This window comes from Cuculus canorus, chromosome 18, assembly GCF_017976375.1.
Source record: "Cuculus canorus isolate bCucCan1 chromosome 18, bCucCan1.pri, whole genome shotgun sequence".
Taxonomy (NCBI): domain Eukaryota; kingdom Metazoa; phylum Chordata; class Aves; order Cuculiformes; family Cuculidae; genus Cuculus; species Cuculus canorus.
Genome location: NC_071418.1, coordinates 12,953,045 through 12,979,338, shown reverse-complemented (window position 1 = coordinate 12,979,338; position 26,294 = coordinate 12,953,045). Strand labels below are relative to the sequence as shown.

At 50.3% G+C, this 26,294-nt stretch overlaps 2 long non-coding RNA genes and 1 other non-coding gene across 6 annotated transcripts; 2 read left to right on the top strand and 1 right to left on the bottom strand.

Annotated features, from left to right (window-relative positions):
- Positions 1–2,608: 2,608 nt before the first annotated feature.
- LOC128854004 (uncharacterized) lies at positions 2,609–8,859 on the bottom strand. 2 transcript variants are annotated; one of them, XR_008452877.1, is made up of 3 exons: positions 6,750–8,859; positions 3,356–3,505; positions 2,609–2,951 (listed from the first exon to the last, which is right to left on the bottom strand). It is a non-coding gene; the product is annotated as an uncharacterized LOC128854004 (long non-coding RNA). The 2 variants fall into 2 exon arrangements; XR_008452878.1 differs by having other exon boundaries at positions 3,356–3,500.
- Positions 8,860–10,022: 1,163 nt separating this feature from the next.
- On the top strand, positions 10,023–25,873 carry LOC128854003 (uncharacterized). Of its 3 annotated transcripts, XR_008452876.1 has the most exons (4): positions 10,023–10,114; positions 10,754–10,839; positions 19,379–19,562; positions 23,612–25,873. It is a non-coding gene; the product is annotated as an uncharacterized LOC128854003 (long non-coding RNA). The 3 variants fall into 3 exon arrangements; XR_008452875.1 differs by lacking the exon at positions 10,023–10,114 and having other exon boundaries at positions 10,670–10,839; positions 25,630–25,873; XR_008452874.1 differs by lacking the exon at positions 10,023–10,114 and having other exon boundaries at positions 10,670–10,839.
- On the top strand, positions 10,915–11,094 carry LOC128854052 (small Cajal body-specific RNA 16). Its single transcript, XR_008452957.1, has one exon. It is a non-coding gene; the product is annotated as a small Cajal body-specific RNA 16 (non-coding RNA).
- Positions 25,874–26,294: the final 421 nt, after the last annotated feature.

The following is a 26,294-nucleotide window of genomic DNA, read 5'->3' as shown; positions in this document are numbered from 1 at the left end:
GTGATGGCTTGACCCATCCCACCCAATGCTGCACGATCACCAGATTGGGGAGTCTAGTTCTTGCAGCAGAACATCGAAGAGCATTGTGCAAGAGCAGCTCTGGTCCTGGCGTGCGGACGCGCCAGTCGCTGGTGTGGTGAAACACCTCTGGTAGGTGCTGGGAGGGCAGTTTGTGCTGCTCCACTATGGAGATGGCTCTGTGGGTTGAGGTGGTGCTCAGAGAAGGGGGAAGTTTCTGTAGTGCCCATGGGTGCCATTCCCAGCTGGCAGCACCTACGGTAGTGCTGGATTTCCTGGGATTACTCAGTAAGGTGGATTTGTTGGCCAAAGGCACAAATGCTGACCCTGTGGAAGGTCCCAGGCATCATGACCTTGCTGTGTAGGTATGTCACTGGTGAGCATAAGGAGGGACTGGTAAGCGCCCCCCAGCTCCCAACCACTCCACATGGCTCCTGGGACTCAGATCCAATCCATCCCCAGCTCAGAGATGCAAAATCTTTTCACCCTGCAGCCCAGGGGGGCTCACGTGGGCACGGACAAAGGCAGTGCAAAGAGAAGTTGGAGTTCACATGCTGGCTGTCTGGGAGGCAGTGGATCACATCACAATGCCTGCAGACAGAGCTCAGAAACCCCAGCACAGCCCTGTATGTGCTGGCTGGGATGCGACCCATGCCAGGAGGGCAGTTGCAGGGCCTCTGCGCTCTCCTCCTAGAGAAGTCAAGCAGAAAGTTTGGGGTCATTTTTCTGCTTTTCTCCTATTTGCTCCCTGATGGAGCTGATTTATCCCTGCAGCTTGCAGAGCTACATCCAAGAAGGACATGTTTTGCCTTTGTAGTACATGAGACAGCTATAAATTATTAGCTTCTTTGTGTCATCCAGAGCCTGACACAGCCCATAAAACTTTCTGCCCATGTTATTGCACTTGAACACGACACGAGGCTGCTGGCGTCGAACTGGCCCAGACCGAAAGGAAGCGGTTGCCAACTCAAAGGATGTATTTTTCTTTACTGCGACACCCCCACCCTTGTTCCTAATATCACCCCTGGACTTCAAAGGTCCATGGAGCCTCAGGGGGAAGAGCTTTTTCCTCACTGTCACTTGTGTCTAAGGAGAGCAACTGCTCGCTCCAGGTCTGCAGGTACTGTGGCCACCGCTCCACTGCAAGTGGGGGGGACGGGGGACAAGGCACCCCACAGCGTGTTTGCCAATCTTATGGGTGGAATTAATAATAATAGTAGTAGTAGTAGTTAACCCTGAACACAGAACCAGTGAGATTAAAAATCTGTGATCTCAAGGCAAGATTGCAGCATGTTCACTATATTATCCATAAGTGACATGCGCAGGAGGGCAAAATGGGAAGCAAATGGCATCTCACGAGAGCCACAAAACCTGGACTTTTTAATCTAAACTATCCTTCACCGACATGAGCGTCTCTCCTGCGAGTCAGTTTTTCATTCCCCCCGTGTAGCAGTAATTGAGAGGTAACAAGGGAGATGGGGAAACGGATTGTCTAGCAGCTCTATCTGGCTGATTTCAGTGCTGTAAATTCTAGATACATATGGTACAAAGGAGTGCAGGGATATTAATTTCTGTTGTTGAAAACCATGGACCCTTTGCTTTAATTTACTGCTAAATAATAAATGACTTTGTAAGATACTCAGCAAAGATAAAAATGCCTCAGTAAATCAAACAGCTCATAAGCACTTATGAATCAGTCTATCTTGCATGTGTACTTAAGTGGTTTATATTGTTCTCACAAAGCAGAAATAAGCAGGCATTTAACTGATGCTGTCTGCCAAAATAAAGGAGGAACCTGTGAATCAAATGGTTTCCTGCAAATCCTCATTTGCGTTTGCAGAATTAAATGAAAAGTGGTGCTTTAGGGACTCTGAAACCTTTAAATATAAGCCCCAAATGTGCCTCACAGGAGGCAACAAATGCAGTCGGTGGGGCCAGGGCAGAGAGCAGCAGGAAGGTTTTAGGGTTTAGATGGTTTCCCCACACCTCAACAGGAGGAGGAATGGAGTAGATGGATAAATCTGGAAGAGACCAGAGTTTTGGAGCTGGCTCTCCTCACCCCTCACCCTGCAACTGCAAAAGCACCCTGAGTGTATCCATTCTCATGGCACTTCACGAGAAACTGAGCACACCAAAGAGAGAGAAGGGCAGCACCAGGAACCCAGACCTGCAGCAGAGCTCTGTAACTGAGAGCCAGAGCCCTGGCTGTTCCACCTCAGCTTCCCTCTCAGCATGCAGAAAGGCCATCTGCCTCCCCGGGGCTGCCATGCAGGTCTGTCTCTTGCTCAACGTGTGTTTTTCTCTCCTTCTTGGGTCCATTTGTGCTGGGCAGCAGTGGCAGAGCCGCTAATTGCATCTGCAGGAAAGGCAGGACCTCTGATGTGGCTGCAGGATGGATGCTGAACTCTTGGAGCACAGCCCCAAGGATCCAGGAAGGTGGTGGCCCTGGTGTGCTAGGCTCCAGCTATTTGCAAAGGTAAGTTAGAGTCAAAATGATGCAATTAGAGTCTGAAGTGAAAATAAGATATGGATGGGGCTGATTTTGACATTTATACTGCATGTTTATTATGCAAATTGACCAAATTCTATAGAAATATAACAGAAGGAGATTGCAAAGGGCACCAAACTTGTCCAAGGCACCTGAGTTGGAAGTGTGTCTTCTGCATGGCTGTGGCCATGTGAAACAGCTCGTTGGAGCAGCAGGGAGGCAGCCGGGGTGCAGGGGCTCTGCGAGGGGTGGCAGTGCCTGGCCAAGGATGGCAGACAGCTGGGGCTGTGGGGTTTACAAAGCAAGAGGGTGTCAGTGCTGATCCCCAGAATTCAAGACGAAGGAGTTCCCTTAGGATAATTCCAGTGAACACAGCTCCAGGCGTGCGTCTGGCTGCCAGTTTGCTGCCATGACTTGCCTTTGCTCACAAGGGGACGGGTTGTTCCTGGGTGGAAAAGGACCAAGCACTATTGAGTATTGCAAAGGCATTTGACAGCACAGCGACCTGAGCACAGAGCAAGGGGGGGGCTGCAGCAGTGGTTTCAGGGCTGGCCCCAGCCACCACCTGTCTCTGCGCTGCCCAGAGGGTGGGGAGGGCCTGGCCCAGGTTGCCCAGAGCAGTGGTGGCTGCCCCATCCCTGGAGGGGTTCCAGGCCAGGTTGGACGGGGCTTGGAGTCCCTGATCCAGTGGGAGGTGTCCCTGCCCATGGCAGGGGCTGGAACTGAATGGGCTTTAAGATCCCTTCCAATCCAAATGATTCTATGCCTAGACAGGGGTCTTCTGTGGTTACAGATGGCTATAGGCACACTAAACGCCTCACTGCCAGCCCACAGAGCTGTCCTACTCACACAGTCTTCATGGGAGGACCAGATGAACAACTGCTGGCATTGAGTCTTGTCCTGCAGGCGCACATACAGCAAAGAAACATCATCTCTGAGATCCGTGTTGGTGGAAGGTGTTAGCATCCTGCAGCAGCTTGTGGCACGGACACTGCTACCCTTGCAGATCACAGAATCACAGAATCACAGAATCACAAGGTTGGAAAGGACCCATTGGATCATCGAGTCCAACCGTTCCTAACACTCCCTAAACCATGTCCCTAAGTACTTCATCCACCCGTTCCTTAAACACCTCCAGGGAAGGCGACTCGACCACCTCCCTGGGCAGCCTGTTCCAGTAGCCAATGACTCTTACTGTGAAGAATTTTTTTCTGATATCCAACCTGAACCTCCCCTGACGGAGCTTCAGGCCATTCCCTCTAGTCCTGTCCCCTGTCACTTGGGAGAAGAGGCCAGCTCCCTCCTCTCCACAACCTCCTTTCAGGTAGTTGTAGAGAGTAATAAGGTCTCCCCTCAGCCTCCTCTTCTCAAGGCTAAACAACCCCAGCTCTCTCAGCCGCTCCTCATAAGACTTGTTCTCCAGCCCCCTCACCAGCTTTATTGCTCTTCTCTGGACACGCTCCAGAGCCTCAACATCCTTCTTGTGGTGAGGGGCCCAGAACTGAACACAGTATTCGAGGTGCGGTCTCACCAGTGCCGAGTACAGAGGGAGAATAACCTCCCTGGACCTGCTGGTGACCCCATTTCTGATACAAGCCAAGATGCCATTGGCCTTCTTGGCCACCTGGGCACACTGCTGGCTCATGTTCAGTCGGCTGTCAACCAGCACCCCCAGGTCCTTCTCTTCTGTGCAGCTCTCCAGCCATTCTTCCCCCAGTCTGTAGCGCTGCATAGGGTTGTTGTGCCCCAAGTGCAGGACCCGGCATTTGGTCTTGTTAAACCTCATCCCATTGGTCTCGGCCCAGCAGTCCAGCCTGTTCAGATCCCTTTGCAGAGCCTCCCTACCCTCCAGCAGGTCGACACTTCCTCCCAGCTTAGTGTCATCTGCAAACTTGCTGAGATGTGCTGCTTGGGCAGTTCGGGGAGGACTTGCCACTCCACTTTGGGGTTTGTTTATACTCTGTGAAGAGGTTTGAGGATGCTGTTCTGCAGGTGTTAATTCATGCACACAGCATTGAGCCGCCAGGCAGCAGAGAGGAGCTCGGGGCTGGGCACAGCCAGTCTGAGCCTAAGAAGTTAGTCAAGCTCCATGGTATAGAGTCATAGAATAGTCTGGGTTGGAAGGGACCTTAAAGATCATCTTTCTCCAACCCCCCTGCCATAGGCAGGGACATCCCACTAAATCAGGCTGCCCAAGCCCCATCCAACCTGGGGCCTTGGCAGCTCGATGCTGCCTGCCAGAGGATAAATAATACCTGTTACAGCAGAAATAAGTGAAGTACAGCCACACAACACTGGATCGGGCAGAAACTTTGCCACAAGGAGTTCCTCTCCCAGAATGGCCCTGGCAGGTGGGAGGCAGCAGCAATCAGCAGCGTGCCTGTCCACCGCAGCGCTCCACATCAGATTGCTGCTCTCAGATTTATCACCTTTGGAGTAGAGGACAGCAGCCCAGCTGGCTCCATCTGAATTGTGCACAGAAACTGCCCTGCTGGCAGATTGGTGGGAGAAGCCTCCAGCTGTGGACAGTGACAAGCGCCTGAGAGAGAAAATATCTTTTCCCAGCTCAGCTGGATTTGGTCAAGGATGTTTCTCTATGAGCAATTAGGTTTGAACAGCAATTTGTTAGATACACAAACCTCCACAACCTTCTCTGTGGCAGGGGACTCTGTGGGAACAGAGGAGATGTTGATGGGCGTAATTCTAGAAACAACCGAGTTCTGTGGAGCAGGAAATTTTCACTTTGTTTTTTCAGGTCAAGCTAGAGATCTCCAAGCTTTCAGCACAGCACTGCAGCCCCATTACGGGATGGATGTGTGTGCCTCAAGTGCCTTGGGCTCAGGTGTCCAGGTGATATGGCCTGCTGTGTGACCAGCCACGACTCTCTCTGTCCAAGGGGAATGCTGCATTTTGATCTCTGCTTGCTGAATTTTCCAAGTGGAGATTGATGAGGGCAGCCCCACTCACAGCCTGTTTCCAAGGCAGCAGGAACCATAGCACATCGATGGTGCTGCTCATGAGGGTAGATGAAATCCCTCAGTGTGAGCGGCCCTAGGAAGGCAGCAGTTTGTGTGTGCTGGGAGCAGGCTGGGAGCTCATTCAGAGCCAGGTTTTCACACAGATTCACAGAATCACTAGGCTGGAAAAGACGTCCTGGATCATCGAGTCCAACCATTCCTATCAGCCACTAGGCCATGTCCCTGAGCATCTCATCCACCTTCATCTCATCTTTTAAATCCATCCAGGGATGGTGACTCCACCCCCTCCCTGGGCAGCCTCTGCCAGGGCCCAATGACTCTCTCTGTGAATTTTTTTTTCCTGATATCCAGCCTGACCCTCCCCTGGTGCAGCTTGAGGCCATTCCCTCTTGTCCTGTCCCCTGTCACTGGGGAGAAGAGCCCATCTCCCTCTTCTCCACACCCTCCTTTCAGGCAGTTGTAGAGAGCAAGGAGGTCTTCCCTCAGCCTCCTCTTCTCAAGGCTAAACAACCCCAGTTCCCTCAGCCGCGCCTCGTAAGACTTGTTCTCCAGCCACTTCACCAGCTTTGTTGCACTTCTCTGGACCCTCCAGAGCCCCAACACCCTTCTTGTGGTGAGGGGCCCAGAACTGAACACAGGATTCGAGGTGCGGTCTCACCAGTGCTGAGTCCGGGCAGAATCGCCTCCCCGGACCTGCTGCTCACACTGTTTCTGATCCAAGCCAAGATGCCATTGGCCTTCTTGGCCACCTGGGCCACTGCTGGCTCATTTTCAGTCGCTGTCAACCAACACCCCCAGGTCCTTCTCCTCTGTGCAGCTCTCCAGCCACTCTTCCCCTGGTTTGTAGCTGCACAGGGTTGTTGTGCCCCAAGTGCAGGACCGGCATTTGGCCTTGTTAAACCTCATGCCATTGGTCTCAGCCTTCAGTTTTCACATCAAAGATACCCAAAGTACAAACCGATGCATGGGACAGCAACTCAACTTTGTTTCATGCTGAGTGCTTTTACTCATTTAACTCAATGCCTGGACATGTAAGAGACCAACTTTCTGGTAAAACTGCCCACCAGCATCCAGTGGAGCTTGGTACCACTCTCAGCATTTCAGATCTTGCCAACTGGAAAACACAGGAGAGACCAAAAAAAGGAACATTAAAGTGCTCTCAGAACCTGGTGCACTGAAATGTTTTTCCCCTTTGCAGCTCATCAGGAAAAGCTCTGGCAGCAGCAACCCTCTGGTTTGCACATTCTCCCCATGTGTGTACTGACCTGATGGACGAGCTGCAACCCCCATTCAAAAGAAGTGGAAAAGAAGCTCCCAAAGATATGGAAAGACTTGACTCCCTGCTCCTGACTGCCACGTGGTCCTCACGGCGGAGCCAATGCCCATGTGTCCCACGGGGCATCCTGCATGGGGGCAACCAAACAGCTGTGGTGGCCAGTGTCCCCATCAATGGGGTCTGCCACACTTCGCCCTGCTGCCGCAGCAGCTCTGAACACAGGAGGATCCAACCCTGGTGCGATCCAGCTCCCGCAGGCATAGGCTGTTTCATTTTGCTAACACTGCTGAAAGACAAGGCAGCTCCAATTTGCCCAGAGCTGCTCAGATGTAACATGGCACCGCGAGGAAGGGCTGGAGAGAAAACCACATTTGACAGTGAAAGCAGTTTGCCGAAGTGCAGCACGAGAAAAAGAAATTACTGTGGCATAAACAAGCAAATCCATCATCAGAGGGAAGAGGAGGCGAGAATTGGTTTAAGGATCCACGTACAAGACTGTGACAGTAATCACACAACGGCCCTTTAAATGTCAATGGGGTGAACGTGGTTAATAGCAACAGAAACGCTGCCAAGCTGGGTGATGCGTAACAAAGCAGATGGATGGATAGATCTACCTATCATCTACTCCTGCAAAAAAAAAAAAGGAGAGGGAGATAATTCAGGTTTATGCTTGATCTACTGTGTAAATCTCAGAGAGGTAGTGTTTTCTTTTATCAAAAAGGGGAACAAAACAGAATTAGTTTGTTTTCAGAGCTGTCCCAGCCACCAGTCCACAGACACGGGTTCAGCTCTACAAACAAGATACATAACACTTAAAGCTGGCTGCAGCCCTGGCAGTTTTACACCAAGGGAAAATGAGAGCATGGCGGGGTGGGAGCCATTTTGCTGGTGCTGGGTGGTTGTGCAGCCCTGTGGCTCCTTTCAGCAGTGCCAAGAAGAAGAGAGATAAAAAAGGGTGTGTGAGGAGAGAGGGACACACAACACAGCAAAGGTGTGCAACATCCATACTGGAATGCTTTTGCTTTGCACACACATGCCCTGATGTGCTGCCCTGGAGGGAAGGGGGTGTCAGCTCAGAGCAGGGGTGTCCAGCTGTTTCCTGCACCTCTCATCTGGGCAAATGAGATCCTATCTGCATTAAGTGAGGTTGGGAGGGTCCTGGAGCCTCTCAAACTAAGGTGGGAGAGCCCATCTCTTCTGGGAGGGCACCTGGGGGGTCTGCGCAGCCTAGCTGGCTAGTCCAGCCCTGCAAGGAGCCTCAGGCAGACTGACCGCAGGGCTCTTCCACCGTACTCTGGGCAATTCCTGGCATCATTAAAGGATTTTGCTCAGATCATAAGAAAAAGAAAACTTACCGAGCATCACCACGTCCAGCATTAAACCATCAACACATGAAAATCTGGCTATGTTGGAAGAGAGGCGAATATCCCTTGGCTTGTGACCACTGGTCAAGGGGCAGAAGGAAAGGACTTTGTAGTCTGAAAAACAAAAGCAGGTTTTGTAAGGTGAGCTTCTCCAGTCTGTGGGTATTTATGTTTTCATTCATCCCTTTGCATCACAATTCTGTGTGCGCAAAATGGGGATCGTGACCCTCTGATTTCACAGGGACTGGAAAGACGTTCCTCAGTATTTGTGAAACATTCCACACAAGCACCACAGGAAAAATCACAAGGAAAGGAACAGTTTAGCATTCTGAGCAGGCTCCAAGCAGTGTGCAGATTAATGGGAACCCAGAGTATTGAATTCCCTGCTCAGCCAGTGGGGCAAATCTGCCCTTGCACAGTGTGCGGATGGCTGGTGGAACAAGTTGTCACTGCGTCATTCAAGCCCCTCACTTAAATGCGCAAGCACAGAGGACACACTATGGCTTTACGGGCAACCTGGAAGGAAGCGGTTGCTAGCCGGGCAGTGCTTGGCTCTACAAACTGCTCTTCCCATCCAGTTTTTGCAAATATGGTTTAGATCCGTATGTATACTTTATAAAAGGTCTGCTAAAATGTGTTACTGCAGAAATAAAACTAAGCGCTTATTTATTTTTAATGAGCCATCAGGGTGAAAGCTATCATGTGTGTTATAGTGTTTTTCTTCTGCTGGGCTCTTTAGACTGGCTGTCTTGGAAGGAGATCTGTGCTTGGTAGAATCAGAGAATGGTTTGAGTTGGAAGGGACCTTAAAGCCCATCCAGTTCCACCCCCTGCCATGGGCAGGGACACCTCCGCCTGGATCAGGTGGCTCAAAGTCCCATCCAACCTGGCCTTGTCACACTATTGAGACTGGTTACATGACTTTTTATAGTGGTAAAACATACATATCTACAAAGATTCCCAGGAACATGTTACATGTCCATTGTTTTTCCAGGAACTTATCATTGTTTTTCACCCACTCTTGTTTGCACATCAGTTTCTTTGTGTTTTCAGAAGCCTCTGATGGTCTTTTTGATTCTTATTATTCTTGTTATTGCTTAAGCTAATTCATTCAATCCTCAACATACAGGGACACGGAGCTGTTGAAACGGGTCCAGAGAAGACGACAAGGCTCAAGCACCTCCCATACAAGACAGGCTGAGAGAGTTGGGCTTGTTCAGCCTGCAGAAGAGGCTCCAAGAAGATCTTCTAGCGACCTTCCATTACCTGAAGGGGGCTACAAGAAAGTTGGGGAGGGGCTGTTCACAATGACTTGTGGTGATAGATTAGAGGGAACGGGTATAAACTGGAGAGGGGCAGATTTAGGCTTGACCCAAGGAACTTCTTCTCTATGAGAGTGGTGTGATACTGGTCCAGGTTGCCCAGGGAAGTTGTGGCTGCCCCATCCCTGGAGGTGTTCAAGGCCAGGTTGGATGGGCGCTGGGCAGCCTGATCCAGTGGGAGGTGTCTCTGCCCGTGGCAGCAGCATTGGAACTAGGTGACCTTTACGGTCCCTTCTAACGCAAACTACTCTATGATTCCCTTAACATAACTTATTCCTTCCTTCATTTTCCACTGACGACAACCTGTGATTTTGTGCGACCGTTCAGCGCAAACAGGACCACCGAGGTACACACCGCCGCCTCACACTGGCTCGGCTCGGCTCGGCTCGGCCCTGCCCTTGCTCTCCCCCTGCTCCTCCCCCTACCCTCGTGCCCTGCCCCTGCCCTCCCCCTGCCCCTGCCCTCCTCCTGCCCCACGCCTCCCCCTCCTCCCCGCCGTGGTTCCCTAAAGGCCAAGGCCGCACGAGGCGGCCCACAGGAGGCCACAGTGAGGCCGGAAGTGTCCTGCGCGAGGCGCTCTGCTCCGCGCATCCGCTCGGCGCGCTGCGGCCCTTCCGGTTCCGGTCGCGCGGGGCCTTTTGGCGGGGCCGGGCGTGTGGGGGCTGCGGGGTGTGGAGGCAGCGCGGATGGGACAGTGATGGGGAGGGGAGGGCAGGGCAGGGCAGGGCAGGGCATGGCATGGCATGGCATGGCATGGCATTTGGGGCTGAGGAGGGAGGTCGGGGGGCGTTTGGAGCTGGGGCAGCAGTTCGGGGCAATTTGGGGGGCTGCGGGTGGTGAAGGGGGGCGGTGGGTTTGGGGATGATGTGGGAGATGTTGGGCGGTATATGGGGGCAGTGGGGCCGGGAGCAGTGTGGGAGGCAGTGTTGGGGGCTGGGGGGCAATTGGGGAATGCTGGGGGGCAATAAGGGCAGTGGGGCTGAGGGTGATGTGAGAGGGGGGGCAGTGTGGGGAGGCAGTGGGGCTGGGGGAGGTGAGGACAAAACTGGGGGAGTGAGGCTGGGGCAGTGTGGGGTGGGCAGTGGGACTGGGAGGGGTGGGGGCAATGTTGGGGGCGGTGGGGATGGAGGAGACAGGGCTTGGGGGGGCTGGAATGCTGTGGAGATCCAAGTTGGGGCTTGGGGCACGGTGTGGGGGGTCGTGTGGAGGGTGGTGGGACAAAAACAGGGCATGGGGGGGCAGAGTGCTGTGGGGGTGCAAGCAGGGTTAGGGCATGGTGTGGGGAATAATACACTCTCTGTGCCACAGGGTTTCCTGCTGGAGCTCAACCACAGAGGAACCCCAAGCGGAGATGATGGGGGTTTGTGCTTGCCCTCAGCACTTCCATCTGTGAGGTGAGTAGAGCCGGGTGAGCCCTGTCTGTTCTTCCTGGGTGGGAACAGGAGGGTCTGTAGGTGCCGCAGCGCGTACAGGGCTGGGGAAGGGCTGCTGGATGGTGGGGGCCACTGGCCCAGCCATGTTCCAACCAGCCTCACCCATGCCCGAGAGCAACTCCTGGGCAGGCTCCCCACCGGGGCGTGTCCCTTGCAGTAACAGGTGTGAGCATCCATGCAGCATTTTGGTGGTCATGTATGATACTGCACACAACAGGTCCCCCTGATCCAGGGAAAACTAGCTTTGGATTAGTTCCGAAATCTGCTTTTGAATATATTCTAGCAAAATTAAACTGACATTGCCATTCCTTTTCAGGCAAGTTTTGCAGGCACATTTTACAGACATGCAAAGTAGACCTTGGATACCTTAGTTTTCCACTTGATTTTTCACTGGTACTATCTGAATTCCAAAGCTTTGTTCCCCATGTAGCAGGGAATGCTGATAAGGTGACTTTTTTACTTGAGCAAATTGTAAGGCTTTGTGTGCTTTGCTGTCTCGTTACAGCTGTGATTTTCTTTACTGTTTGGTTTTAGTCCTGCATCCAAGGAGTTGCATTTGTCTTTTAAATCAAAACTTTTTAAATGTTGGTATATTTAAAACTTGTCAGATTTCTAATAAAGAAGGGAAAACTTGGATATAAGTTGGAGAAGTATCTCCTAGTTTTGAAGAATCTTGATTTTAGAAAAATTATTTGAGAAAGGGTTTTCCTGTCCACTGTAGCAATGAAGCATTTTCTTATTTCAGTTACCATGTAACATAAGCATTTGCAGGAGGCCTCTGGATGAGGAGCCTGTGGGGCCTGACGGCCTGTGCACACTGAGCAGCTCTGACACCAGTGTCCAGCTTTCCCTGCAATGTGCTTGCTAAACATCCTGGTGGTTTCTTTTCAGGTGGTAGGACTGGAAGATCGTTCTGCGGGATAGTGAGAGTGCTGCTTTTGCCATTTGGTTCTATCTGTGTGGCTTATAGAAAGTTGGTTTGCCTGACTGGGTGGTAAATATTAATAAAATCCAGTTCTCAAAGTTTACTTTCTTCCTTCATATTTAATGCTCGCTGTTGTGCACAGACAAAGTAGAAAGATTTCTAGCATGCCGCAAGTGTGCAAGCAGGCAAGTACAGCTGTTTCTGCAGTGACCCTTGTGCCCAGGGCGGTCAAATGGTGGAGATGCGTCTGTAGGGGTAATTAATTCAGCCTTGAATTGAGCAGTGCTGAAGGAGTTGAGAGCGGCTCCCCCATGTACCGCGCTCCTGTCTCCACTAGAGGGTGTGAAGCTCTGCGGAATGGGTTGATTTCACTGAAACTGGAAAACTGGGAGCCTCTTTCTTTAATCGGGTGTGCAGGCACCAAGGCTGGGATGGGGTCATGTTCCTGTCGGAGATCCCCACTCTGCCCGTTGGCAGCAGCCCAGGTTGCTTGTGCATTACACACCCACCAGCTGGGCTTGCTGCCGGGCGCTCCGTGTGGCGCTCCATGTGACGATGCTCAGCTCTGGCCCAGGGAATTGCTGGTAAACGATGTGCCTGAGGGGCGACAGCTCTGTTTCAGGTTTGGTACTGCCAGTGGCTGCCTCCAGTGCTGGTACCTGGAAGAACTTGCTTAGAGGGTTAACCTGCGTGTGCTCACTTCCATTTACTTCCATCTGTGGAGTAAAATGTACAGCCAATGGGAAATTTTGACTTGCACTGCAAAGAGCCTGGTTCCCAGATTTCCTGTCACAGGTAGAGGGAATTTTCTGCTCAATCCGCAATGCTGCCAAGCCAAGACCAAGGGCAGCGTGCTATGAAATCATAAAATTGTAGAATGTTTTGGGTTGGAAGGGACCTGTAAAGCCCATCCAGTCCAACCTCCCTGCAGGAGCAGGGACGTCTTCACTCAGACTGCGCAGAGCCCCCAGGGATGGGGCAGCCAGTACCTCGCTGGGCGACCTGTGCCAGTGCCTCACCACACTCGGTGTAAAAAAATTCCTAATATCCAGTCTAAATCTACCCTCCCTTAGTTTAGAATTCCCCCTCATCCTGTCCCTGCACTCCCTGTTCAAGTGTCCTTCCCCAGCTTCCCTGGAGCCCCTTTCAGTGCTGGAAGCCACTCTAAGGTCTTCCTGTAGCCTCTCCAGGCTGAACAACCCCAACTCTCTCAGCCTACCCTTGGATGGGAGGTGCTCCAGCTGTCAGATCATCCTTGTGGCCTCCTCTGGACTCACTTGAACAGATCCACGTCCTTCCTGTGCTGAGATGCAGTGAAGTAGTGCCGGTTGCTGGGTTACTACAGGTTGCGTCTGTGTTCCCTGTGCTTAGTCCTTACGGGAAGTGCCGCAGAAACGGCTTGGCTTGTGGTGGCCATGCTGGCTCCTTGGCTAAATAGAGGATTTCTTCCTTGCTAAAATGTTGCTTGCAAGTGAGTTGAGAATCAATTCTTGGGCAGAACTGAACTTGGCCCCATTCTCGGGCAATGCCGGCTTGGCTCCAGCGCTTGCAGTGCTTGCAGAGGCGTATCTGAAGGGATGGGCATCTTCTGAAGTACGTCACTGCCACAGGCTGAGATGCACAGGAGCCTGCGCTTCTCTCTGGCTGCTGTTACTGGATGGGGCCTGTGGACGTTTGGAAGCTCAATCTTTACATCTGAGAGGGGAGCAGTTCTTGACTGAGAGATGGTGTCTGCTGTTCACTGCCCCTGGAGAACAGAGAGGCAGCCAAAGTGCGGTGGGGCTGAGAGGAGTGAGGGTGAGGAGGTGAGGCAGTGCCTGGAGGAAGGGCCATCCTTTTTTTGCCTTTTCTTTGTTTTCAAGGAAACGTTACATCTTTTTTTACTTTGTGGCTTCTGCGAAAATGATGTCAATGTTCTCTTTGAAGGTTTGCATTCAGGATGGGTCAGCAAAGTACTGGTCACGGTTTGCCTTTAAAAAAAATATGTGCTTTTCCCCAGCTGCTCCTGGGAGATTCTGTCTTGCTGTGGTCATATGCGCATCACTGCCAAGTGTGGTCCCAGCACCTCTCCTGGGGGCTTGCTGTGGAACCAGTCCAGCAGCTGAAGTCATTAGTGGCACTAGAGGCACTGTCACAGCTTTGGGCTGACAGGTACAGGCAGCACCCAACCTCTGCCAGCTCCATGTGCTGTGGGCGCTGCTTAACCAACATGCAAAGTGCATTAGAGACTGTCAGCAGCCGTTTGAGGGAAGCAAAACCGACCTGGGGGAAGTGGGTCAGCTGGGTATTTGGGGCTGTGTAATTTGCAAATCATGCTTAAGTATGCTATTTGTTTATCAGCTGAAGTGACTTGAAATTGCATTGTAAAAGTGGCTTGTGCCTGTCTGGAGCAGGCTCATGTATTGCCTGCTCTGGAGCCTCTCATGGCTCTAAGAAGATGGGTGCCCCTGGTTTTCCTCATTGATTTTTCTACAATGTGAAGCTGCTGTGAGCCTCTTAAAGAGCAAACAAGAATTTATAGTCAAGACAAAGAGAGCAGGCAAACACCCTACGCAGTGTTGGTGTCATAGACCTTAAAGATCATCCGGATCCACCCTGCTGCCATGGGCAGGGAGGGCCACCTCCGGCTGGATCAGGGTGCTCAAAGCCCATCCAGCCTGGCCTTGAACACCTCCAGGGATGGGGCAGCCACCACTGCTCTGGGCAATACATATCTGTATTGAACCGATATGTTTTGAAGCCTGTGCTGTTTTACTAGTTTTTTTCTGCTAATTGGGCAAATTAATTCACATGGTAGTTAGCTCCAGGCTCTCACAGGAAGGAAATTGTTTCTAGCACTGTGGTCAACAAAGTGCTTGTGCCTCTCTTCCTTGGTGCTGTGTCTTGCCTGTGTGAAGGTGGACAATGTCAAACGGCTTTTCTGAGGATTTCACGCATCCCCAGCAGGTTGGTGCTGGGCAATGCCAGAGTGGCCAAGAGCCCTGTGTGACTTGCAGAAGGACCCAGGAGAGGTGCTGAGGGTGCTGGCGGAGATGATGGGTTGCAGCCAAACGTGGTCCTTGTGTGTTGTCTCCAGTCCCCCAAAGCGGTCCTTTCCTCAGCTCTCCAAGCACGCACCATTTATTTTTCTTTCCTGGCTGTGATGAAGGTTGTGTGCCAAGTGCTTTGGCCACCACTGTGACTCCCTGTTTTTGCAAACACGTTGAAGCATGAGTAACTGTTTAGAGGAGCCTCGTTTGCCATTTGCACCCTGTGCGCTGTGATAAGGCCAAGCCATGAGTTTGTTTGTGCTGTTTGCAAGCTGTTCCTTCCTGAGGGGGTAAGAATAGCTCATCTCACGAGTACAGGAGTCTCCAGAGCAATGAGTTATCTGCTTGGACGTGCTCTCTGTGCTGACGGCAAGCTGAGAGGAAGCGTGCTTTCTTGGAGACAGGGAGGGAATGTTGCTCTTTGGCAGGTCACAATCCTGGTGGCCCTCCAAGCACTGCTTTACTCTGCCCTGGACTGATGGCTCTCTGCAGCTCTTGATTTGCCTCTGGCTCTCAGCCTCCTTGCAAACAGCTCCATGGATGTGAGCTGCTCTAATCATTTACATGGGTGGGTTGGCTGTCCTGCTGCAGCATCTGACCTGTTCTCCAAGCCTCAGGGAGCTCAGCTCCCCTCTGCTCTTCCCTTATGCTCTTGGGTCCCCATTTCTCAGCACGTGGTGTTCCTCAGCTGGGTTTCACCCTAGCCCCTATCACAACTCCTCTGCCTGCTCTGGGAATGCAGGAGATGGGAGCTTCTCCAGCAGCCCAGCACTGCAGAAAGGAAGCTGCAGTGCTCGCCCTGCCCAGCTCGGGCTGCCTCTTCTTACTCATCACAGGTTGCTGACGCAACTCACTCGCCTGGCAGAAAAGCATTTTATTCCTGCTGGCTTAAGGAGTGAGTCTGGCCCACAGAAGGTGCTGGTGGGCGCTGGGTGAGCTGGACCTTTGCCTTTTGGCAGCATCAAGCCCTTACGTCAGCTCTGCAGGTTGGGCAGCTGCAGCCTCGCTGGGTCTGCTTGTCGTAGCGTGTTGCCTGTGCACAGCTTTCTCATTTCTCCATTTCTGACTGGTGAGGTCATGTTCTGTGCCTCCCGTGTGTTTTTTTGGAAAACATCCTAGCCATTGTGTTTTTGTGGGGAAGATTGGGATCTGTCCTCAGCTGTCATGCAGTATAAACCGAGGAGGATCCCAAGCACAGACAGCTGCCTGCAGTCTTCTCTCCTGCTTCTGACCACAGCACTGGGTTTTTTTTTTAATGTAGTAGTTGTTCTTACTGCGAGGGAAAAATCCTACTGGAGTCGAGGCCCTGGAGGTCTCGCTGCTGGAGGTCAGCCCTGAGCTTTGCCTGGCAGCTGGCAGCATCTTGTCCCCACTGAAGCTGCCCAGCAACATGGCCCAGGAAAGCAGGCAGCTCTGCCTTGACAGCAGTCAGATCTTCCCCACAGAAATAGGCTTATGTGCACTGAATCCAGGATGGCAGAGTCAGGGCACTTGATTTCAGGAAATAATGCCATCTCCGACATGTAAGCAGTTCTTTTTCTCTGGCAGGAAAGTGCCCCATCCCATGACTGATATAATCACTGTACCTGAGCATCAGCTATGGAACAGTAGCATCCATGGGCTTTTTCAGCCCATTTGGATATTCAACTTCTTTTGGGAGAAGCAAAACTCCAGATCAGGACTCTTGGACCAGGGTGCAAATTCTCTACCATAACTTTTTTTTTTCAATTACAGAAAGAAAAGTGAAAAAAGAAAAGTCTCTCTCAGTTGGAGAGCTCTGGGTGCAGGTGCACTAAAAGCAGTCAATGGCATCTCTGCTGTGCTTGCAGGCAGTGGTGGTAAGAGACAGTGCCAGACACAGCTCTCCGATGTGGCCTGGCAAGGAGAGTTGTACTTGACAAAGCCTGTGTAACCTGCTTGGCCAAAGCAGCCACATTCATCTTCTTTTTGGACTAGTGGGAACTAACCAAGATCTGCTAAATGGAAAAGAGGAAAATCAGTCTTGGGGAAGGTGACATGGGCTGTCAGGCTCCTCTCAGCAAAGCTGGGCGTGAGGCCGGTGGCTTGTGCTTGGCTGGAGCGGGCACTGCAGGTCCTCTGTGCTTTCCAAGTGCTGTCATTGGAAATGTCTTCAGAGGTGGAGGCCCAGCTTGAATTAAAGGGTGAAATATTCCCTCTTGGCCAGCCAGCAGAAGGCATGGAGGACAAGCCAGAGCAAGCTGCCTCCTCTGATTTTCCACATCAAATTAGTCCTCCAGGCTCAGTTGTTATCCTCTCTTCCAGGCAGGGCTTAAGGGAGGTGTCCTTTATTGATAGGATAAGGGTTTTCCTCTTAGATAATTAATCCAGGTCACAGAGCCCCGGTCGGGCTGTCTCCTGTGTATCCCCAGGCTGAAGGATGCTGCCTGGGTACAGCAAGGTTAGGCCATCCTGATGCTGCGAGTGTTTCTTCTTACAGTCCTTGATCCCAAATTCTATGCTTGAGAATTACAGCCCCACAAGGCCACCTTGCCCCTCTGCTGGGTCAGTATTCCAGAGCCGCCCAGGAGCCAGCACCCACCCGCTGGGAGCCTGGCTGTGCTCTGAGGCCACCTTCTGCTCTCTCATCCACTGCTCCTGGTTTGGACTTAGGGTGGAAAAAGCTTTGAGGTCTGTGGCTGGCAGGCTGGACCTTGAGCTGAGATAAGAATTGGTTTGTGCTGTCAGTGTGCTACGAAAGTAGTGAACTTTGCACTGTCGGAAGAGGAAATGTCTGCACTTTCGCTCTGATTTGTTATGGGAATTAAGAACATGGAGACTTAGGGCCGTGGCCACTTCTGCTGGGTAAAGAGCTGGAGAACTGCTTGGTTTCGACCTTTCTACACCCCGATGAAGAGGCTCCAGCAGCTCTCTTAAAGCGTGATGTCCTGGGAATAGAGCTAGCAATCACCAGTCCAGCCCAGATCCTTCCTCTCGGCAGTGCTCAGCCTTTAGCAAAGGCTCACCTCTGCTAAGAGGCTGCTTTCAGTGGGGGTCTGGCTGTAGTGCTGGTCTACAGCATCTGCTTCAGCAGCAGATAAAGCCCAGTTTTACTGCTGGAGGGGGAGCACAGACTGCAGGGAGGCTGTGTCCCTGCTGCCCTGGGGAAGGTAATGTGGCTGGGCTGGTACAGCCCGAGCATCACTGGGCCCTTGGTTCCTACCTGTGCCATGACTGCAATGGCAGGAGTTGATCTCAATGACTGCTGTGATGATGAAAAGGAGGGGGCAATCAAATAAAGCTTTAAACATAGATTATTTTTTTAAGCTGTAGGTAAGAAATCTGCCATGGCTCTGAGTTAGACCATTCCAGCCAGAGGAGAGCAGGCTTAATTTGACAGCTATTTCTTAAATATTTTAAAAGCTGCCTGGAATAAACTGAATGCTTCCAAGTAGTGACCTAAATTCCACTTGCTGTAAATTTCATTAGAAAGTGGATTTGTGAGCCTGCCAGCAGCAGGCCACTTTGCAGCTTCATTGATCTGCCCAAACCATGTGCTGTGCCTTCCTCAGCAGATTTTTCAAGAGCTCACTGCTGCATGCTACTATCCCAAAATGTGGTTGCTTTTTTCCTCCCTTCCTTTCTTTCTTCTTTTTTTTTCCTTCTTTCTAGTGCAAATACATCATTTATTTACTAATCACATCGCACCGTTAGGGACATGGAGTCATCTCACCGGCTGTGTGGGCAAGGATATAGCAGCTGGGAAGGAAAATGTCATTCTCATTCAGTTCACTTGATGTGCTTTGCTCTGAAATTCCCATCCTGTGCTCTGGAGGCTGAAGACTTTGGCAACTCTGGGAGCTGCCTGCAGCTCTCCGCTCTCTAGCGATGTCACATGTAGTCCTGACACCCTGCAAAGAAGCTTCCTTCCCTTCTGCTGTCCCCGAAGCACTGTCTATCCCTGTGCAACCATGACTTTGGATTTTGTGGAGACGTGTGATGGTAGCACAGATGGTAAATACCAAGTCTTACTAGGGGAAAAAAAAACTAGGGAGATGTGGTACTGCCAGACCTGTGGGTGCACTAGCAACATACACCTCCCCAGGCCTTGAGTGGGGTCATGCAGCTGATGCTGAATTCCCTTCCCATGCCAGCATGTTTGCAGCCCCACTTGCCCAGGTTAAAGGTAGTATAGCGGCGCTCCATGAAGTCAATGTGGGGACACAGGGCCTGTGTAAAAACTTCTGCTGCTTGTGTGTTGTCAGACATGGAACAATTGTCTGTTGAGCCGAGTTATTGGGTGAGGGGGAAGGTGATGTGTCCCTATAGCCCTGAAGTTAGATACCCAGCTCTGCCTTCCCTATGGGAACCTTGCTCTGGGGCTGGGGTATTGAAACATTACATTCCTGTCCCACTGCCACTTCTACCTTTGCCTCTGCATGAAGCTGAGTGTTTTGTGTGGACCTCCAGTCTGGGAACAGGCCACATAAAAGCACAAAACCTGATGTGTTTTGGAAGCTTCATGGTCTCCGCTGTGGCACAGGGAAGGCTGTGCACCATAAGACTAACCAACAACTCTGTCCTACAGAATGATGTGCTTGACACCCAGCAGGAGCTCTGACAGCTCTTCCCAGTTCACAGCATGCAGCAGAGCTGGCTTTCCAAGAGGATTCAAGGATGGTCCCAATGCTGCCAGGCTGGCGCAGAGAGCAGACAGTCCTGCAAACAGGCAGAGGTGGACTTGGATTCAGGAATGCATGCTCCCAGGGAAGGTATGTCTAAGGGAATTGATTGTACTTCGGAGAAGCAGGGTGAGATTAGAAAATGTGGGTTTTCCTCAGCCCCCTCCCAGAGATGGAGCCTGTGCAGCTGGGAGGATGGAAGGGACTGAAAATACCCTAAACCTAGCAGGGCGGGGGGGGGGGGAGGGGTAGCAAGTGCAAGGCTGGAGTTTGGAGAGAAATATCTCCCTCTTCTAACTGCTGTCTGTTTGTCTTGCTGAACGCTGGGAAGAGAAGTCTAGAGTGGCCTCCAGTACTGCTCTTGCAGTATGGGTGATGAACGTGGGAAGAAATCCTTGTGCTGGAGCTGTGGGAACGCAGGGCTGTCCTGCCTCTGCTGAGGACTGCCATGGAGAGGGCTTTCTTGGGTTGAGTTTTAGCAAGGTATTGGCTAAGACAAAGCAGCAACAGCCTTTCTGCTGCTGCTCCCTCCCCTTTGGCAATGCCCAGGTGCAGTGAACCTATCTGTCCCCTCTGCTGAGTGAGGTGCGCTTCTCCTCCACTCTATGATGGTGATTTATTTTCATAAGTTAAACCTAGAGCTTGAACAGAGGCCACGGCTTGGGCCAGCAATATGGGCTGTCAGCATCCAGACAAGGGCTAAATTCATCTCCCATAAATCTGAAATGCTCTGCCCGTTTCCTGGCTTCTCAGCATCTCTGTGGAGCTGCCTGTTTTTTATTTGCCTGAGATCTAAGGAGACGTGCAGTAGGGTTTGCCAAGGTAATCACCCAGCTCCTATTCCCTCCTGCTGCCAGCACCCCGAGCATTCCCTTACTCTGGCTGCTGATGCAAAGGTTCTTTCCTTGCCCAGGTGGCTTCATCTGACCCCAAGCCTTGTCTGTCCCCAAAGTGTAGGAAAGGCAGGGAGGAAAGAAAATTGGGGACAGGAGGTCTCCTGTCTCTCTCCTGCTTGGTTTTGGGCAGCATGGGTGGTTCAACCACTTTGAAGGGAGGCAAACAGTGCCCCAGGATGCAGAGGCTGTGTGGGCTTGCCTGCTGTGCCCAGCAGAGTGGTGATGGGGACCGTGCTGGCTCAGCCGTCACTGGACACTGGGCTGGCACCAGGAGCATCCCTGTTTCACTACCCCTGCCTGTCACAGGGATGCTGCTCAGATGCCCAGAGTCTGGGCTTCGTGGCTGGATCAGATACAAGCTGGCAGTTGTCGGTGCCGAGGAAAGGAGTGCTCGGGCTGTAGGTGCCAGAGGAGTGAGTTTGTATGTATTGGAAGCATCACCAAGCAGCAGTTTCTCTCTGCAAACCTATGAGGGGGTTAAGCAAAAATGAAATTTCTCTCTATCTCCTTCCTGGAGCCTTCTCATCTCCACCAATGGAGCCGAAGATGGGGGAGGGATTTTTTTTCTATATTTAGCTTTTGAGAAATTGCTATAACTAATCGGCTTTAGGGTACTGGGCTCTCTCTTTTATTTTATCTTTTTCTGTCACTAAGACCTTGTCATGTGGCTGTGGACTCTCTCTCTCTCTCTCTCTCTCTCTCTCTCTCTCTCTCTGTTTGCTGGGCTCTGTTTTTTTCATGGAGTCAGTTAATAAACCCGTAAAAATAACACCTCCAAGCTGTTCACTTGCAGCTGCCAGGCTGGAGTCTAATTACCAGGGCCTTGGATCCCAAATCCTGCTTTGCATGTACAAGTGCCAGTGAACAGGAACAGCGGAGGAGATGGCAATGCAAGAAGGAATGTGGTTTTGGGGTGCTATTTTTAGCCTTTTCAAGCCAAATGTAAAAAGACCCTTAGGCTGCTTTTGTCCTGCTGAATCTGATCATATGCACAATGTTTGTTCCCATGGCACAGCGCAGCAGCCGGGGTGGGTTAGGGTTTATTTTTGGCAGTTAGCTTGCCTATATTTAAAACCTCCTTCTAGGTTAGTCCTGAACGGTGCTGTGTCGATGGGGCTTATGTTCATGCGTTAATGTTTCTTGCAGTCACCTGTAGTCTCTGTGTGTTTGCTGAATGTGCTGCTGCTGAATGCGGCCACGGGATGGGGAGGGAAGGCACGCAGTTCCTTATCCAGCTTGCCATCTAACAGAGTGGGTGATAAAGGGATGCCCAGCTCCCCTCAGAAATTCCTTTCAGAAATTGTGACAGAAAATTAATTTAGCTAGATCTCTGGTGGATATACAATGCTCTCCCTATTGTGTCCCTGTCTGTCTTGTACCTCTTCTGCTTTCCAAGCTGGATGTCATCTTTGGGTCAGGCCTGGAGGCTGGGGTTTCTGCCTCTGCTCGGCTGGTGCTGCCACCACTGCCACCTCCCATTCACCTGGCCTCTCACTCCCTCCTGGGAGCTTAAGACCCCTCTCCTTTCTTGCTCCCCATAGAATTGGTGCAGCAAAGGCCCCAGGAAGGTCAAGGTGCACGTGGGATGTTGGGCATGGGCATTAAGGAAGCACTGGGCTCGTTTCCAGTCTCTGTCCAGAGGACTGTACTGGGGCAGATCAGTTTCTTATCATATTGGGCTCTTGTTTAATTGAGACTCGGGCTGGGTTATGACCAAAGGCAAATCAAACAGAACAGCTGTTTCATTAGCTAATTTGAAATACTTGGTCACACTTTAGTCCTGTAGCTACCAGCTTGAAACCATGACTGGAAATAGGCTTCCTGTGCTGGAGATCATCTCTTTTGTTAAACCAAGGTATTTTGAGACTGCTGTTTGGAAGCTGTTTCTCAGAAAAAAAAACTCCTACACTTCTACTTGCACAGGGGTTGCAGAGCCAGCGCTTGGCTCAAAAGAACACTCCCCCTCTTCCTTCTCCGCTCAGGCTCGCCTGCCTGATGCTGACAGCTACAAGAGCCAGGAGGTGTTAAATAGATCATCTTTCATCCCTGGAGAGGTGGAGCCAAACTCTCCGTGGGTATCCCTTCAGTGGAGCTCTGGTACCAGTGCACTTACGCAGGACTAGAGGATGCTGTCACTCTCTGTTCAGTCTTGCCTAGCGAAGAGATTGCAACATGCTTTCCATCATGCGATACATTAGCCAAATTAAATTCCAGGACAGAGTCAGCCAGTGGCTCTCGAGGCTGAGACAGATTAATGCTGCAGCCATGTCACGATCAGCAGAGCTTCTGCCTGCTGTGTGCCAGTTCCCTGGATGCAGCCAGCCTTGTGCTCAGTGATGCCCTCGTCTCACGCTCTTCAGGAGCATTAAACTTTCTGGAATCACTGACACAGGCAATTCAATTGGAAGGAACATCTGTCTGTAAATTCGTGCTCATCCATCCAGGCTGCTGCCGGTGCCAAGAGGGGTGGCATATTTTATGCATCCTGCTTGCTTTCTTAACCTCCTCAACACAGGCACGCCTGTGGAGCACAGGAAGGTTCCTCCCCTGTGAGAAGGAAAAAGAAATTAGCAAGCGGAATTGAGCCGTGTATAGCAAATAATGAGATTTGCCTTGGATACAGGACTGGAATTCATGGAAAAAATCTGCTGACCAGAGAAGTTAAGCAGCACTTCTATGGCCTGCAAGTAGTGTCATGAGACTTATATTTCCCAAGTGTTTTCTAACAGACCCTTGGATGAAGGCTGCCAGCACAGGCCCTATCTACAACAGTGTGATTTAAAAAGTAAACCCGAGAAATAACGGTACTGGTAGTTATTTTGGTGTGCAAGCGCCTCATAATGAAGTGCTCATTTTCCTTCAGGCACGGAAATAAGCTGTACAGATACACGCACTGGTACACTGGCAGAGCAGCAGCCACAAAGGTGGCTTGTCCTGATGGAGCTCCTGTGAAAGGGTGCAGTGTTCACCCACGGAGTACATTGCGGTACTGAAGGAGTCAGGCATTCTTTAAAAGAAGATGGATTTGTGGAATACTTCTAACAATAAGCAATTGTTTCTTATTACTCTCTGGTATTAAAAAATAATTATCAACATTTCACAGGCAGATGGGGACAAAGTGTATGCCTGGTGAGTGACCCAAAAGAGTGATTCAACACTTGGCTGAAGTAGATGAGAGTATTTGAATTTGTCAGACTCATTAAAAAGAGTGATAGTAAACAGCTTTTGGTTTTGTTTCTGTAGGAAATTTACTCATCCCTGCCTCTGCTAAGCCTCTTCGTGGAGACTGATATTTTTCTAAGGATTGAAAGGTGTTTATTAACGAACTGATCAGATCCAGGCCATCGTTTAACTCACTTTGAGAGATGACCAGTTACAGGCCCTTCCCTGGGAGGGAGGTACCAGGCAGCTCTCGGGCAATGGCACACGGGCACAAGAGGTGTTTACAAAGAAAAGTCAGGCATTCCCAAACTGCCCCCGTTCCTTGCTAGCAACTCCTTGCTCCCTGGATTATGAGCATGACATCTTCAGCAATAATAAAATACCCCAGCAAAAAAGTTACCATGCAAGTGTTTTTTCCCTTTATACTAGAAGAAAAGGTGCATGTTGGAATTGCCTTGACAGTTTGCCACCTCCCCAATGTCTAAGGGATAAATCATCTTGTGCGGCCTCAAAACAGTGTCTCCCCCTCCTCATGCTCCCCCAAGAAGACTGGTGTTTACAACCTCTTAGGTGTTACAAATATCTAACATGGGTATTGGAACAAGTGTTGGATTTGATGCTTCACCCACAATGAACGCTTTGCTGGCTCCTCACGCTTTAATTATCTCTTACCAGTGGCCCCTCCTGCACCACCTGCTCACTTTTGCATTAGCACTGCACTCCACTGTGTCCTGTGATGCTGAATTTGATGCAGGAAGCCTTGTATGCTTATGAGCTTTGCAATGAAAGGACGTGAATAAGGGTTGGGATGCTTTCCACATGCTGATCCCGATTAATGTATTTTATGAATCAGGACTTAGTCCTATTGCTAATGTTTGTCTCCATAACCTTTGCTATGTCAATGGTGCCTGTGCTGGAGTCCAAGCACTGGCAGCTGGTGTCTCTGGCCAATTCCCAGCCTATAATTGAACTTTCCTGTCAGTCATTTGGAAGAAAGGAAGAAACATGTTTCTAGCTGTTTGTGGTATCAAACAGAAAAGGCTCCAGGCTACGAGGTTGTGTAAGGCTTTAATATACTGGTGACACAAGGGAAAGTTCAGGTAAGTCAAATAATGATATAAAGTTAATACACCTTCACTTCTACTGCACTGAACTACAGTAACATAAGGCCAGTTAAATCCTGAATGAAAATCTCAGCACAAGAGTTTAATGCCTTCTAGGTTTTGTATGCTAACATCTCCCTCTGAACACAGGCCAGTCCTGGAGATATTTTACCCTATTCCCAGTCTTGACAATGGTAGAAAACTATTGCAGAGCTAAAAGGCAGTGTGTCTGGGAACAGGGGATCACCCTGGAAGTGAAGAACTCTGCTCTGCTTTCTCGTACTGACTTACTGCATGGCTTTTTGTATAGCATTTGTGAGGCTCAATATTTATATTTGCATATCAGGATTACTGGTATCTTCCCTGCCAGTGCAAAGGGCTTTAAGAAATACATGGAGATATTTCTTCTCTTGTGCAGTGTTTCACTAGTATGGGCTATACAAGGAGCTGTTATAGATAAGCACATTCAGGTACACATCTGGAGGACTCAACTTTGGATGACACAGTTACTTTAGTTTTAAGAGTCAAGGAGTGAAAGAATTCAGGTCATCTCATATCCAGCACCACCTGATACTGGCTCCCTAGGCTGATAAGGCAAAGAAAAAAAAGTGGACATGTAGTTAAGTGCCTACAATGTTTTTAGTTAGAACTCTGTAAACCGGAATCGTATGTCCCCAGGGCACAACTCTGTCAGGTGTTTGTCAGTCATTATACTTATTTTAGCTGGAAACATTGTCATTTGGAACCTTTTCATAATTTTAAGGGCTTAGTAAGCAGGTATTTATTTCCATGTAGCCAGTGGTACATAAAGAAATTCCACTGACTCAGATGGGACTGACTTATTAGGGAATGGCTCCTGAAGAACTGGAGTATATCTGAACTCAAGATCTCATTCCTCTTTCTCACACTGTTAATAAATGTGCAGCTTAGCAGCAAGACCGTGGATGAATGCATGTTCTTTCTTGTTGAGAACTCCTAACTATGTCCTCTCTTTAGTACAAAAGCTGCAGAGACAAGACTCCCTGGACAGTAAGAAGCCAGGACCACTTCACTTTTATTCACTCTCTGGGTTGCAAACAAGAGAAACCAGAGCGAGTCCCTGCCTGCTGAAATTCCAGGGACTTGCACTGAATCGCAGCAAGTCCCAGAGGCATTTTGAATCTTTTGTTGTATATATCAGCCCTGCATGGCTCAGAGACAGTTGTACTTTAAGTTACTTATTGTTAATAATAAAAGAATAACTACCAGTAATTCTCATTAATTTCCATGGTAATGTTGCCTGAAACAACAAATAACTGTGCTTGAGTTGTGTAATCCAGGTTCCTAACGTGAAGGAATACAATCCAGGAAAAGTGTTCAAATGGGGAGAGTGCCCGACCTTGCATAACCTACCTAAGGCCCAACTTCACTTTTTATCTGGCAAGACTGCATTCCTAATTTCCTGAAAAAATTGAATGGTTTGCACTTTCAGCCTGTGTCCTCTGGCCTTCAGCATGCCTTTACAGCTTCCCTTAGACATTTCACACACCCATTTATTCATTTAAATTCCTTCTAATGGTGCACTACTAGAGCTTCCGTAGGAGAAGATGTAACAGGAATATAAATGATGATAGAAAAATTTAAAAACACACTACCTTCCCCTTCTGTGTCTATCTTGTTAA